Source organism: Symphodus melops (assembly GCF_947650265.1).
Source record: "Symphodus melops genome assembly, chromosome: 23".
Taxonomy (NCBI): Eukaryota; Metazoa; Chordata; class Actinopteri; order Labriformes; family Labridae; genus Symphodus; species Symphodus melops.
Genome location: NC_136713.1, coordinates 7,257,138 through 7,270,158, shown reverse-complemented (window position 1 = coordinate 7,270,158; position 13,021 = coordinate 7,257,138). Strand labels below are relative to the sequence as shown.

Genomic DNA, 13,021 nt, shown 5'->3' with positions numbered 1-13,021 from the left:
CCCCCCGACTTGTATCCGTGCACCTGCTCCGTCTCTCCTGGGCTTCAGTACTTTTCTTCATTAGTGAGGATCCTTCAATGCACCTGTGCCTCGCATTCACCAGTCAGTGCGTGCCCTTTTTCCTTTCTGAAGATGGCCAACATCCAACAGCGGAGCAAAGACAGTCCCTCTGTTGTTGTCTCTCTTTAATCTTTCACCGTCTGATTTTTAGATATGCTGTAATCAAGAATAGAATCTTTGGATGATTCGTGGGAAAAACACAAAATCCCAGTATGCCACGTTTTTTGGGGGGTTTTTTTATTGAAGAAGATAAGACACTTCAAATCGAGAGTGTCTGCCAATTTTTTTTTTTAAGATTCCTGTCCTAAAAATAATCTCTGTTGCCCCTCTGGAATCACGATTTGAAAAAAGCTGCCTTTTCTGCATGATGGATGATACATCACTGAGTGCTCAGAGGTTTAAAAAAAAAAAAAAAAAAAAAAAAGAGCCGGTCTCCATTGTGATTCACACATTACAACAACACCACAGTGGCCTATCGCGTCTGGTTGGCCCTGAGGAACTGACTCCAACTGACTCTTTATCATGAAACACAAGCCCCCGTGAAATTGAAGAAAACACAAACTACAGATAACACAGGCAGAGTGCGTAAATTCACTACACGCAGCCTGCAGCGGAGAGCCGGAGGGGATTTATGGACAAGGGAGATGAGTTGCCGTTGCTGCTGTAGGGAGTTAAGGTTCTTTTGTGTTCCCCGTAAAAAAGGAAATATCCTCCCACAGATTGTTTTGTGCTGAGTTTGTGTTTGCGCAGGTTTTTGTTGAGGGGTTTATATCAGAAGCAGGTGTAATAAAAGTAAACCGAAAGCTGAGTAAAGCGGGGCTGTGGAGCCACAGATAGTCCAAACATATTCATTTGGTTTATGTAGAGGACACACTCGTCATTAATGTCCCTTTTTTGTTGCGTCCTTAAAGTGCACGTGTATTTCTCTGCATCCATTCGCGAACATGCTTCAGCTTTCACACACACATCTGTATGATCAAAAGTCTTCCACTGGTTTATGTGAAAAGAGGGTACACGTCTACAAAGATGTTTTCATAATGGTGTAAAATTAAGTGTTCACGCTGTTCGAATTAAGACTGACGGGCATGTCGCTCTCTGCAGAGACTGAATGTGTGAGCAGTTAAATATGGCGCGGAAGTGTTAAGTGCTTCAAGTGATCGGAGGACTCGGAAGGCGCTTTGGAGGGGCAGTCGATTTACAATTCAAAGATTCAACCTTCCAGTTGTATTTTATTTTATTCAGAATAAGAACAGCTGATTATTTTGTTGTCAAAACACAACCAGCACGTCTTCCTCTTATTTATGCAGGTACATATCTGGAATGGCATTAAAAGAGGCTGTAACTAAACAAGTCAGGATCCGGAGGAGGTCGAGGCTCGCTGTGGGCAAATACAGCGTGGCCTGTTATTATAGAGTTCTGGCTGTTCTCATCAGCATTCACTCTGGGGAGCACCTGCTGCTGAGGTGGATGCTCCACGAGTTATTGGATTGCTAATCTCTTCCTGGGAGGCCTTTTCAGCCAGGCGGCCAGATGAGGGTGGAAAAAGGCAATAAGCCATCGACAGGGAGCAGCTGATGATAAACTTGAGTGTGACGGCAGCAACAGAAAGAGGATGGGAAGGTTTGGAGGAGGAGGTGGTGGGGGGGGGGGGGGTGGGGGGGAGGACGCAGCAGACTTGGGAAAGGATGGCTGTCTGGCTTGCTGGGACACGCCCGCCTCCTGATTTCCGTCATCACAGCAGCAGAGTTATTGCTTTTATTTAAAGAGCGCTCCTGCTCTCTTCCTCATTAGATCATCGCGCTCGATAATGCAGTGTGGGTGGGGAAGGAGGGTTCAGATGATGGAGAAGTGGGGGGAATCTGGACCTGCTATCTACATTCCTTGCATCCTATAGCCTAAGCCGATCTCCAGCCCCTACTGATTGCTCCCTTAATGGAGATGAATGCACGGGAAACGGCGGGGCCGACCGCCAGCGACTCAGTGATGGACGGGGGCAATAACTCTACATCATGGGATCCTCTCAGCGCGTCGAAGGCATGACATCACGTGGAGCGCACGCTGTCATCACTGCAACGCTGTCAAAACTAATCACAGGGACAGCATAAGAGGAAGAGTTGAAGAGAGTCACCTTGGAGAGGAGACAACTTTCTTTGCTCTTTTTTCACATTTAAGTGGCAAGATTTTTCATCTTTTTTTTTTAAATCTATATTTGACCCCAGATGCCAAGCACTTGTCGGATTACAACGGTGTATAATAATACACAAACAAAGGCTTCTTTCAGCTGCTGGCGAGCTAGCGTGGTGCTACGCTCAAATGCATAGTGTTCTCTTTATACACTGCCAGGACCAGACAATCTCCCTCTCATCCCCCCAGTGTGATGGTTCTTCCATTCAGAGAAAGTCCAGCAGAGTATCTGAAGCTTCCACACACACGCACCTGACTCTATGCTCACATTTTTTGTTTCCTTTGTTCCAAAACTTTTTAAGAAGCTGACTTCAAGCGAGTTATAGTTCAGCTGAAACGTCCCCGTTTGAGAAAGACACAAGTCCACCACAGGGAACAAAAAAAACGTACACTGCAGTATGAGCATGAACACATCACAGAGACGAACATGAAATGACGCAGCTATAAAAAGACAACCTGGAGTTTGAAAAAGGGGGGGGGGGGCTCTTCTTGACTGATGATCTGTTAAGTGACATTTAGAGAGTAGAAACAGTGACACATGATGGATTACCAGCCAAGCTTTTCATCGTCATGTAGGGGCTGGTAAGCTGTGGCTTGTCGCCAAACTGTCCCCGCTTTTCAACCCCGCGGGACTGTCGCGGCGTCTTTAGTCGTCACAGCACAACAAACGCACGCGAGAGGCTGCGGGGAGTCGGAGCTGCGATCCTACAAACTGCAGAGCAGGACTGTCATCCTCTGCTTCATTACACATGGGCTGCTCCTGTGTCGTGAATTGAACTGTCATGAAAGCAACGGATGGATGATAGTCCCATGCCATCCTCTTTTCTCCCTGTATAAGAACAGGTGAACGTGTCTTTTTTTGTTTGTTTGTTTGTTTGTGACAAAGCTGCAGTTCTACGGTTTAAGGAGCATCGCTACCAATCAAACTCCCCCCCCCACCCCCCCACAGAAGACTCTTACCCGGAAAGGTCAGCAGATGTTCACGACTGAGCCCAAGCTGCTGCTCCCTCAGGGAAGACGGATGATGACAGTGATGAGTGGGTGAAAAATGATGCGAATATCAAGATTACCTGCTGAGCCAATCACTCCTAATGCAAGTGTCGAAAGAAGATCCAAACTTTTGGGGGGGAACTGCAAATGAAGCAATCCATCAGGCAAACGCCTTTCGAACAAAAGAGCAATAATTCTATGTTTTCTAGTTGGAGTCTATAGATCACACTATAGCGCTGAGTTAAAGCTAAGTAAATGCACTGTATGAATATTAACAAGCACTCTTGTGTAAGTAATACCGACAGTGCCTACAGCTGATTAAATATGAAAAAATCACCCAGAGAATGAAATCAAGCGCATGCTGAAAAATTCATGGGGTTCACATATTAAAGAGGACATAGTGTGCATCTAAGCAGAACACACACATTAGCCTGGCCCGGTTACTTGTTATTGTTTTTTTTCCTGTGAAGGCAACCAGAAGAGACAGACATTCCTAAAGTGATCTATGCGGATAAAAGCCTCTTGGAATCATTTTTCACATCACAGCATCCCATGTTGCTAAGCATGAAAGGTGCTCAAAGTCAGCAGCTAAAGCAGCGCAACATACTGTACGTTACTCAAATCATCAGGGCGGTGTATTTACAGTACGGGCTTTTCTGGGAGGAGAAGTGTGCGTCGCTTCGCCTCGGGTGCAAGAATAACTAAAGTGTACCCTGAATGGCTGAGAGTAAACTGATCACAGCGAGCAAAACCCGCGCCGTGCTGTGCTGTGCTGCTAGCCCACATCTTCTTTGGGTGCTCAAGGGGGAGAGTTGTTTTTCTTACCTCGGTGCCACCATGAGAGCACAGTCAAACAACAAATAAACCGCATCTGGTGCAATAAATAATAAAAAAAGATAAATTGAGCAGGCACTCACGCTCGGATATACTCCCAATATGGTTTTATTATTTGTTTGGAGCACATGGGCCTGCGTGGTGAAAGTGATGATAACAGATATTTCCTTTGTGTTTTGTTTCTTGTCAGAAAAGCACGGCCGTAACTCACACACGCAACACTGAAACTGTTTTGCATTAGTGCTTCAAATCATTCCAAAGAAACGGATGCGTTGCAAACACGGACGCCAAACTGTGTGTTCTTCTTTTTTAAAACACCGACTCACTCCCACACCTGAAGTGAGCGTAAGCACCACGAACTCAAAGCGCTCAGCATGTTTGAGCGTGGATGCCTGAAGTACGCACGAGGCCCTTTGATTCCTTTACTCTTCTCGGTTTTGATTGCATGTGAAAACGTGAAAAGGACTGGTGAACGAACAGAAGGAATGAACGGCCTCGGGCATAACCTTGCAGCGTCCTGTGAAACATGCACACTGGTGAGACATTTCAAACCCTTTTATTCTCCATCAAGGCTAAACGACACTTTGGCTCTTTCAGGAAAACACATTACTCTTGACAGGAAACAGAAGATTACAAACACAAGACTTTGTTTTTAAACCTGTAAAACGCCTTCAATGACTTTAACATCGACATGCGTTTCCCCTGAATCTAAAAAACAACACAACAGGCCGTTTGATTTCACCACAACACCGGCACTAATTCATCTTAGCTTCATCTGGCTGCATCAACATGACCTTTAGGAGTTTTGCAGCTCTAATAAAACACTATTTTTACTATTTTTTTTAAAGATATTTACAGAGCGTGGAAAGTCTTCTTGAATGTTAACCAAACAATCTTCTTTGGGGAAGACTCAACAGAAAAGAAGAAGAAATGAAGAATTTGTTCATATTTCTTTCTGACATCCTGAGTTTCTTGTTAAGCTGTGTTATTTCTTTTATGGAAAGCTTGATCACTGGCTCATTTCTTTTTCTTTGTGTGTGCGTTAATGACTGCACACCTCCTGGCCAGGGGCCTGAAAAAACAAATGCTTTAGTTTCATGGAGCCTAAAATCCCCAGTAGAAGCACACAGCTCGGCTGACTGACTGCGTCTGGATTTGTTTCCTGCAGTTTAGAGCGACTTCGGGTTAACAAGTGGCTCGTTTGACGACCTGCTCCCAGAGGACAGGCTTTGCTTAGCAGAGTGTCCATCCATCCATCTCTGATCACAAGCAGCACCACTGAAGCTGTGCAAGTTACATGTAAAGCAGATCGTGCAGCAATTCCCTTTCAGTAGATGCAATGCAACAGAAGGATGCTAATGAACATTATGATTCAGAAAGGAGAGACGACGGCAAATGTCACATTTCATTCATGCATTGATTCAAGTGTTTACTTTGCAAAATCACATCTTTTTAAAAGTGAGAGGATTCACTGTGCTCTTGTTTTGAACTCACCTTTGACACCACATTCTGTGACTCATCCCATTGTGTGACCTGTAGCTGTAACACCGAGCATCCTGCATGCAAAAAAAAAAAGAAGCAAAAAAGTCTGTGACTCATTGTGTTGACATAAGCTGAAGGATAAAGTGGAATTAATACTGTTTTTTGTTTTTTTTTATATTTGTGCAGCTGCAGCACAACCCCTCAAGTGAGGCGCAAACACGAGGGGAGATGAGTCAGGACAAGGTTAATGAAGGTCACAGGGTAGAGACAGAAGCTCCACACATGTTTATCATGGTCAAATCTCTGTGGTTAAAACATTTAGGAGGTAGAAGACAAAAAAATATTTTTTTTTTTGTACTTTTTGCAGACCAAACAGATTAAGTGATTGCACTGCGGCGCGAATTAAAGTTGTTTGAGTTCATTTAGAAAAAAAAAAGAAAATCAGAGCCCATGCCGGCATGCACTCTTTCTTTTGTTTATTTTTCTGAAACTTTCTCAGCTCACAGGGAGTAATTAATCCTTTATGCAATCGTCATTAAGGAGAAGTGAGGGGAAAAAAATCCTTAATGTGACCTGTGGCAGTGACTCTGCAGCAGCAGGAGCTACAGTACATATAGAGAGGTTTTCACCAAAAAGATCTGTTTTTCAAACTGCGAAAAAAAAAGCATATGTACCAAATTGAGTTCTCAAGCTGTGAGCAGGAGACTAAGCACCTGTGATATGTGCTGTGTGCATACAGTAACCTGCAGCAGCTTCGTTTTAATGGGAAACGTGGGGGGTGGAACAGATCAACATTTCATTTGGAGATGAAACATCTGTTTAGTCCAGAAGGTCAGCTCGAAAAAAAACTTCATCATCCGGATCTGTCAGTCTAAATAGATTTTTTCTTCTTACAGCTGAGAGTCAAAGCCGTTAACAAGACCAACTGGGATCGGATGGAGACGAAAATTGCTCCACATTAAACCTCCTATCCCTCAAAATCAATTTTGCGGACATCACTTTGAGAAGCAAATGTCAAATTTACATACAGGCCTCAGAGGATAAAGACGCTTACGCACGCATCAAGTGTATCAAATATACCTGAAATGATTGCTGCTGCATATGGTTAGACAGAGATTAATGATGCTCTGTGTGCTGTTTGTGAACATATAATATTGCACGCTCTATAATTAGGCCTCAGAGTCAAACACTATTCAAAGGGGTCCATTGAAGGATGTGTGCTCACTGAGAGCAGATGCTAATTGAAATCAGCCGTGCGCTCAGTTATTAATATCACCGACAGAATTACGCCAAAAGGAGTACAGAATGTTAAACATGCAGAATTACCAAAATAAAAGAAAAAAACATGGTCTTGCTCTGTGGAGACTGAAGGGGGAGCCGCAATATCTCTGTTTAATTAATTTAAGGGAAGAACTAAAAACAGCATGACTTGGCCTCCTCCTCTCGCTCTGCCTTGAACCCTGCTGATCATGGAAGCATGGTGGGCTTCCAGGAAGAGGGTTAAAAAAGAGGGAGTGTGGAGAAATAAATCAGAAGGCTTTGTTTTAGGCTTGTCCAATGGGTAGGCAAAGCCCCCCCCCCCCCCGTTGAACTCCGACGACCCCAGGTGCCAAACTAAAATCTGATTGAATATCTGCCAAGTCACCGGTGGGGATTTACCTTTTTTTCTTTTCTTGGTACGTTTAATTCAGTACGTAGGTAAAGTGGAGACAGGAATGGTAAAACCTTATCTGTCCTGCACACCTTGCGTTCATTCGTGCCCCAGCTGGGCAACCATGGCAACAAAGTGTAACCCCGCCCCCTGCTCGTAAGACTAGCTTTGGTCCGACATGTCTTCAAAGTGTTGAAAAGCTTGAATTGACTTGGCTTCATGTGTTCTCTAAACATGCACAACGTAATGGGCTACAAAAGTTTAAAATTCCCAATTTCAGCGACGTGGTCTCCACGTGGTAGAAGAGATAAAGCAGACGCATGAGCACGATCAAAGCTGCCTTACGTCTTTTGGAGACGATTCATAGGGTCCTCATCACCCCTCTTTCCCTCCCACTATCTGACCACTCTGATGAAAATCCAATCATCTACCTGACCAAAGAGAACTGGGAGCAATCAGTAGGAGATGCCAGCTTGGGAAACCAGCAGAGCCACCCCCGCCCCAACCACCAACCCCCAGTCATCAGAACCCAATTAAAAAAGCCAGGGCTCGGAGACTCGGCTCTGCTCTGATCCCATGCCAACTGTAGTGGCGGAGGGGGGTGGCTCAGCGGGCTTTGCAATGGGAGGACAGCAGCCAACATGCAACCACAGCTGGTAGAGTATGAGATAACAGGATGAAGCTAGCAAAGCCTTTATTCGCCGACTCCAAGCTGGAGATATGATACGACGACAATACTAAAAAAAAAGAACTCCTTTGACCTTTAGAGCGATGAAAGAAAGAAATTAAAAGCAATTCAAAAGTGTTATCTATTCCAAGGATGTTTTTTTTTATTAACTATGAAACTGTACCAATGTTCTACTCATCCCTTTTTATATGACCAACTCAAGAAAACAAAGCGCAGAGATTGGATATTAGATTACAGTACATATTCCTCAAGGAACCACTCCACAGCTGAACAAGCTAGCCGCAGCACATTTTGCAGATCCTCCTAACACCATGTATCTGATAAAGGATTGAAGGTTTGAAGCTGTGAAACGGATGTATGGTTTCGTCTTACTCAAAGGGAAAGTGTCCCTGCCTCATTGTTTATAACTTCATTGCTATCTCCACACTGGACAAAAAAAAAGTTCTTTAAGCTATTCGAAAAACAAATGCGCATGTTGGCCTCATCTATGTTCCTCATCAGCAGACACTGCATTTGTACAAATTCGACAGAAAATGAAAGTTTATGGCAGCTGCTGTAAGACAAATTCAGCCTGATCAGGCTGTTTGATCACGTCTGACTGCAGAGGTGAGTCCTCCCCTCATCCACCACCAGACGTGAGGATGGACACTCAGGTACAGCCTGGAGTCAGTCCTTTCACTTTGTGTTGATTTGGCTTTCAGAACAACAAAAGAAGACGCGTGCCAGCTGGGCATTTTGGCTTATTACTTTGTCAGTCCTGATCGTGTGTCATCAGTGTAAAGTGAAGCAGGAGAATGGAGGCCAACACATGTAATTTAGCCTCTGTCAGCCTGGGCTTTTACACCAACTGTGGCATGCATGTGTCAATAACCACACATAAAAACAAACAACCAGGCTGTTTGTTGTTTTATTCATGCGCCATGTTGTTTGAAAGGACTCGTGGGTAGAAATCAGTCTGATCACAGCCTGGTGTTGTTGGATTTGAATCGGTCATCTGTGCTTGCGTGGAGTCATACACGGATCTGGGGGACACGTGTGGCTTAGCTCTGCGGCCAACAGGATTATCAGATGATCCAATAAAGTTTGGAGCGGCGGTTACAGGCATGATCATGGCGCGCGAAGCTTCGCAGATGAAACGCGCAGACGCCTGCGCCGCTTTCCAACTCCTTCTCCACAGAGGGGGAGCGTGCGGGAATGAAAGAGAGAGAGAGAGCCAGCTTGCAGCAGAGGTCAGAGCACGTGAGTGGAACCACCATTGAACGAAATCCAACAGCCACAGAGGCACGCAGCTAACATCAGTGGCCCCGTTTGAGCCACCCAAACGACCAGTCCAAAAAGCAAAGAGTTAAAGTGTGACACGTCGTTTCATTCACAAACTGCATTCATCAATTACAGACACCAACTGCAGCAAATCATGATTCTTTTACATTCTGCTCAAATCAAAATGAAACTTGCGACAACAAATGTGATCTGCATCTTCATGAACACTTCACTGATTGATATTTTAACCAACAGAAACGGAATCCAGCTCAAAACCCACCAGCAAACCTCTCCCAAACTGTTGTTAAAACAAACTCTTCAGGAAGATTTCTGGAGACAGCTCACTGTGCTGAGAAAAAAAAATCAGCTGTTCTCATCTTAAACTTTAATCTGCTGAAGCTTTTTCAAGCACTTGTCTGTTATGACGAGGGAAAGCTGGAAAAAAAAAACTAAAAAAAAAAAGCAGGAAAGACGACATGCACCAAATGTACACGTCCGGCTCTTTTGAAAAATTGCAGGTCGGAGTACATTCTGCCTAGCTGCCACACATTGACCTACATGTTACAGATGTCACCTTGACGCATGTCCTTCATGTACCTGTATATGTAGCCCTTCATCACTGTCATTCTATCAGGAAAGCAGCAAAGCAGATACCTGGTTACAGACCGGGAGAGAAATACACTCGACAGAAAGAATATCAGCTCTGTTCAACTTTGTGTTCCTGAAAAGCAGGTTATAAAAAGCGACACTCAACATCAACTAAAGGTCTCGTAAAAAAGCGGCAGTTTCTAAAGGAGCCTCTCACAAACCAGCGTGTGTTCCCTGAAGGCGCCAAAAATGCCACACCACGCCGTCACAACCAGCCTGACAGATTTTTCCCCTTTACATCCTGTCAGACAGGAAATCAGCGGCAGGAGTGGGACTGCATCGAAATGGAGAACGAGTTAATAAGCTGTGTTGTGACGCGCTTCTCGGTTGCACTCTTTACGAACGCAATTCATCACTGTCGCGAGGATTTTATCTCATCGGGGGGGGAGGTTTGGGGGAGTTGGGGTGCTGTGCCGTAAATCGAACTCCAATCACTTCCAGGACAAAAATATAAATAAAAAACGATGTAATAAAGAGAATCCGCTCCAGCCTGAGGGGCTTTTGCTGATTTATTTCAGCTACGAAAAAAAAAAAAGGATTCAATTTCCTATCTGGTGCTGCGAGAGAGAAGCGCATCAAGTTATTTAGAGGAGAAAAAGATCAATTCTGCGTGTCACATTCGGTCAATAACTCTGACATGCGGGATGCCTTCGCACATTAAACCCCCACGTGAGGGTTAAATGTGTTAAAACTCGCTGATTAGACGCACACTGAGGGGGGCCTGCTTCCTCCCAGGATGTCAATAAGATGCAGTTGGCAACACAGCGGATGTAAACAGCCTCTTTATCAGGGCTGTGATAATACGACTCTGAGGTGTTTAATAGTGATTTGCCTCTACAGCGTTGGAGTTGAAAAAGAACAGAAGAGGTGAATATTATTGATTTAGAGCGCTGCAGTGGTAACTTGCTGACCCACTATCATTACCTTAATCATTTTGGAACTGCTGCAGTGTGATTCGCTGTGATCTTAACATCTTTAATCCTGGAAATAGCTTCTGAATGTTGACATTAATTGGAGCTACAGTGAAAGAAAAAAAGGATTTCTATGAGGATATAAAACAGAACCTGTGCGCTCCCATTAAGAGCCTTAAAAAAAAATAAAAATAAATAACAAGAGGGAGTCAAGCCAGATGAAATCAACTCACTAAGAATCTCACCTTGATTTCACCAAACCAAGCCTTTCAAAACTCATGTTCATAGCTGTCGAATCAAATCAAGCTATTTCGGTATGCCACATGCCTAATTGAGATTAAAGCGCTGTACTTCAAGTCACAGAAGATGAATGGTTGACTTTGTTTTCCAAACTAAATTAAATCAGGGTTTTTTTTTCTCCTCCCCGCTCTCGTAGCCTACAGTTCAAAGATCTGGGAGGGCGCCAGAACACATCAGGGCTTAAATGAGAGAATCTGGCAGTGATAGAAGAATGAGCAACCCAGGCAGCAGTGCAGCACGGTTGATCATCACGGCAGGGGGCTTTTTTTTTTTTTTTTTTTTTCATTCTTCTCCATGAAGAATAAACTATGTGAATCATGTGACTACTTCAAGGAGTGCTACAAGTCCTAAAAAAAAAAAAAAAGAGGATAAATCCAGCAGGAGGGAGATGGAGACTCCTCTTAAATCCATTCATGTTTCCAAGCAGCAGTCACAATAAATCTCCAGAAATGGATTTTTTGCACTCTTCACAGCGAGCAAAAGACAATGGCTGTGAATTGTTGTTATGACCCTTTGACTACAAGGTAAAATCCCATTGAGCAGCTTGCCACAGAGGCTTATATATCCCCCTCCTTTTCATTTTTACTATCCCTTTCACTTCCATACAGTAGCTGTGTATGTGACAGAGTGGTGAAGCACAGCATGGGGACACTCATCCTTCTCTATGCAGAGAAACAGAGGGGCTGGTGGATGTTACTATAGTCCATGTTAAGTGACATGGATTAGCAGCCAGATACATCACTGCTTAATATTAGGCTCGGCATTATGAAAAGCACAAAGCTCTCACCTACTTATCTGGATTTATTCTCTCTCTCTCTCTCTCTCTCTCTCTATCTATCTCTCTCTCTCATATAAATGCCTATCAGCCAAATTAATGCTGTGAATGATTTTAAGCTAACCTACCATGCAGTGTAACCTCACACGATAGGTAACAGCTCCCAAAAAAAAGAAAAATCGAGCCACTTTGAGGCACTTAACGCCGAAGAGACCAAGACAAAATCCAAGTAAATCTTCAATAACGACTTTAAAATGCCACTGTGGCTACTTGTCATCCTTCTCCGCCACAGCAGAGACAATGGAGGTGTTGTACAGATTCAGAGAGGGTCAAACTGCGCATTTATGAACTCAACAACAGATGATGGAGTTGGCAAATCGTTAACTCAATTTCACTTAAACAAGCAGCATCCGTCCGGCAGCGCGCGAGAGCGCCTCGAGCCGGCAGGTAGTTCCTAGACAGCGTTCAGAGTCAGACAAAGCGGCACACCGAAGAAAAGCAACACTATCGGCATTTCTGAGCACCTACCGGCGTTGTAGTCCGTGTCCACTCGTGAAAAAAACTTGTCCTGAAAGCCACGCTGAGTGGGCTCCTGTCCGCTGCACATCGAGCGGATGAGCCTCCTCTGCTGCTCGGCGTCTCTCGCTGAACGCTCGTGGATGGGGAGGAGGCAGCTCGCGGAGGAAAAGAGCCGACCAATCAGCGGTCGCATAATGAGGAGGGACAACAGCCAATCAGCGCCAGCGGGGAGAGATGAGGATCCTGCTGCTTTGTTTAACAGGGATGCTTACTTGATTGAAACGACACAATTAAAGGAAAGTTTGAATCCAGACTCACATCCCAATATGAACAGATTATTGACGATTTATCTGCCACGATTTAACCAAAACTTCAAATTGAAGGAATAATGTTGACCTTAAACCAATTTTCTTCAGGGTTTATGCAGAAGGCTACATCAGTGGGACAAACCAACCATGCTCAAAGGCTTAAGGAAAGTTTATGTTACATTCATAATCATTTTACCCTTCATAAATGATTGACCAATTAGTTGAGAAGATGATGGGCAGATACATTAATTGAAATAATTAATAATTATAGTGAGATAGATTATTTCCTTGCTGAGATGCAAAAGAAGGAAAGTAATACAACTATGAAAAACCTCTAAAAGACATGAAGCAAAGAGCCAAAGGGAATTAATAATGACATGCAACAAAGGTCAAACCCGGGACATTGCTTCT

The 13,021-nt window shown here is 44.1% G+C and overlaps 1 protein-coding gene across 5 annotated transcripts in view; it reads right to left on the bottom strand.

Annotated features, from left to right (window-relative positions):
- The window catches only part of LOC306818554 (beta-1,3-galactosyltransferase 1-like), a 76,668-nt gene extending 64,177 nt beyond the window's left edge, over positions 1 to 12,491 (bottom strand). For 2 of the 5 annotated variants that reach the window (XM_079336212.1, XM_079336216.1), the window contains exon 1: positions 12,312 to 12,469. The gene's annotated coding sequence lies outside the window, so the exon portion shown is untranslated. Of the gene's footprint in view, positions 1 to 3,204; positions 3,252 to 5,562; positions 7,077 to 12,311 lie in introns of those variants that run through there. The other 3 variants (XM_079336213.1, XR_013778279.1, XM_079336214.1) reach the window with 3 other exon arrangements.
- Positions 12,492 to 13,021: the final 530 nt, after the last annotated feature.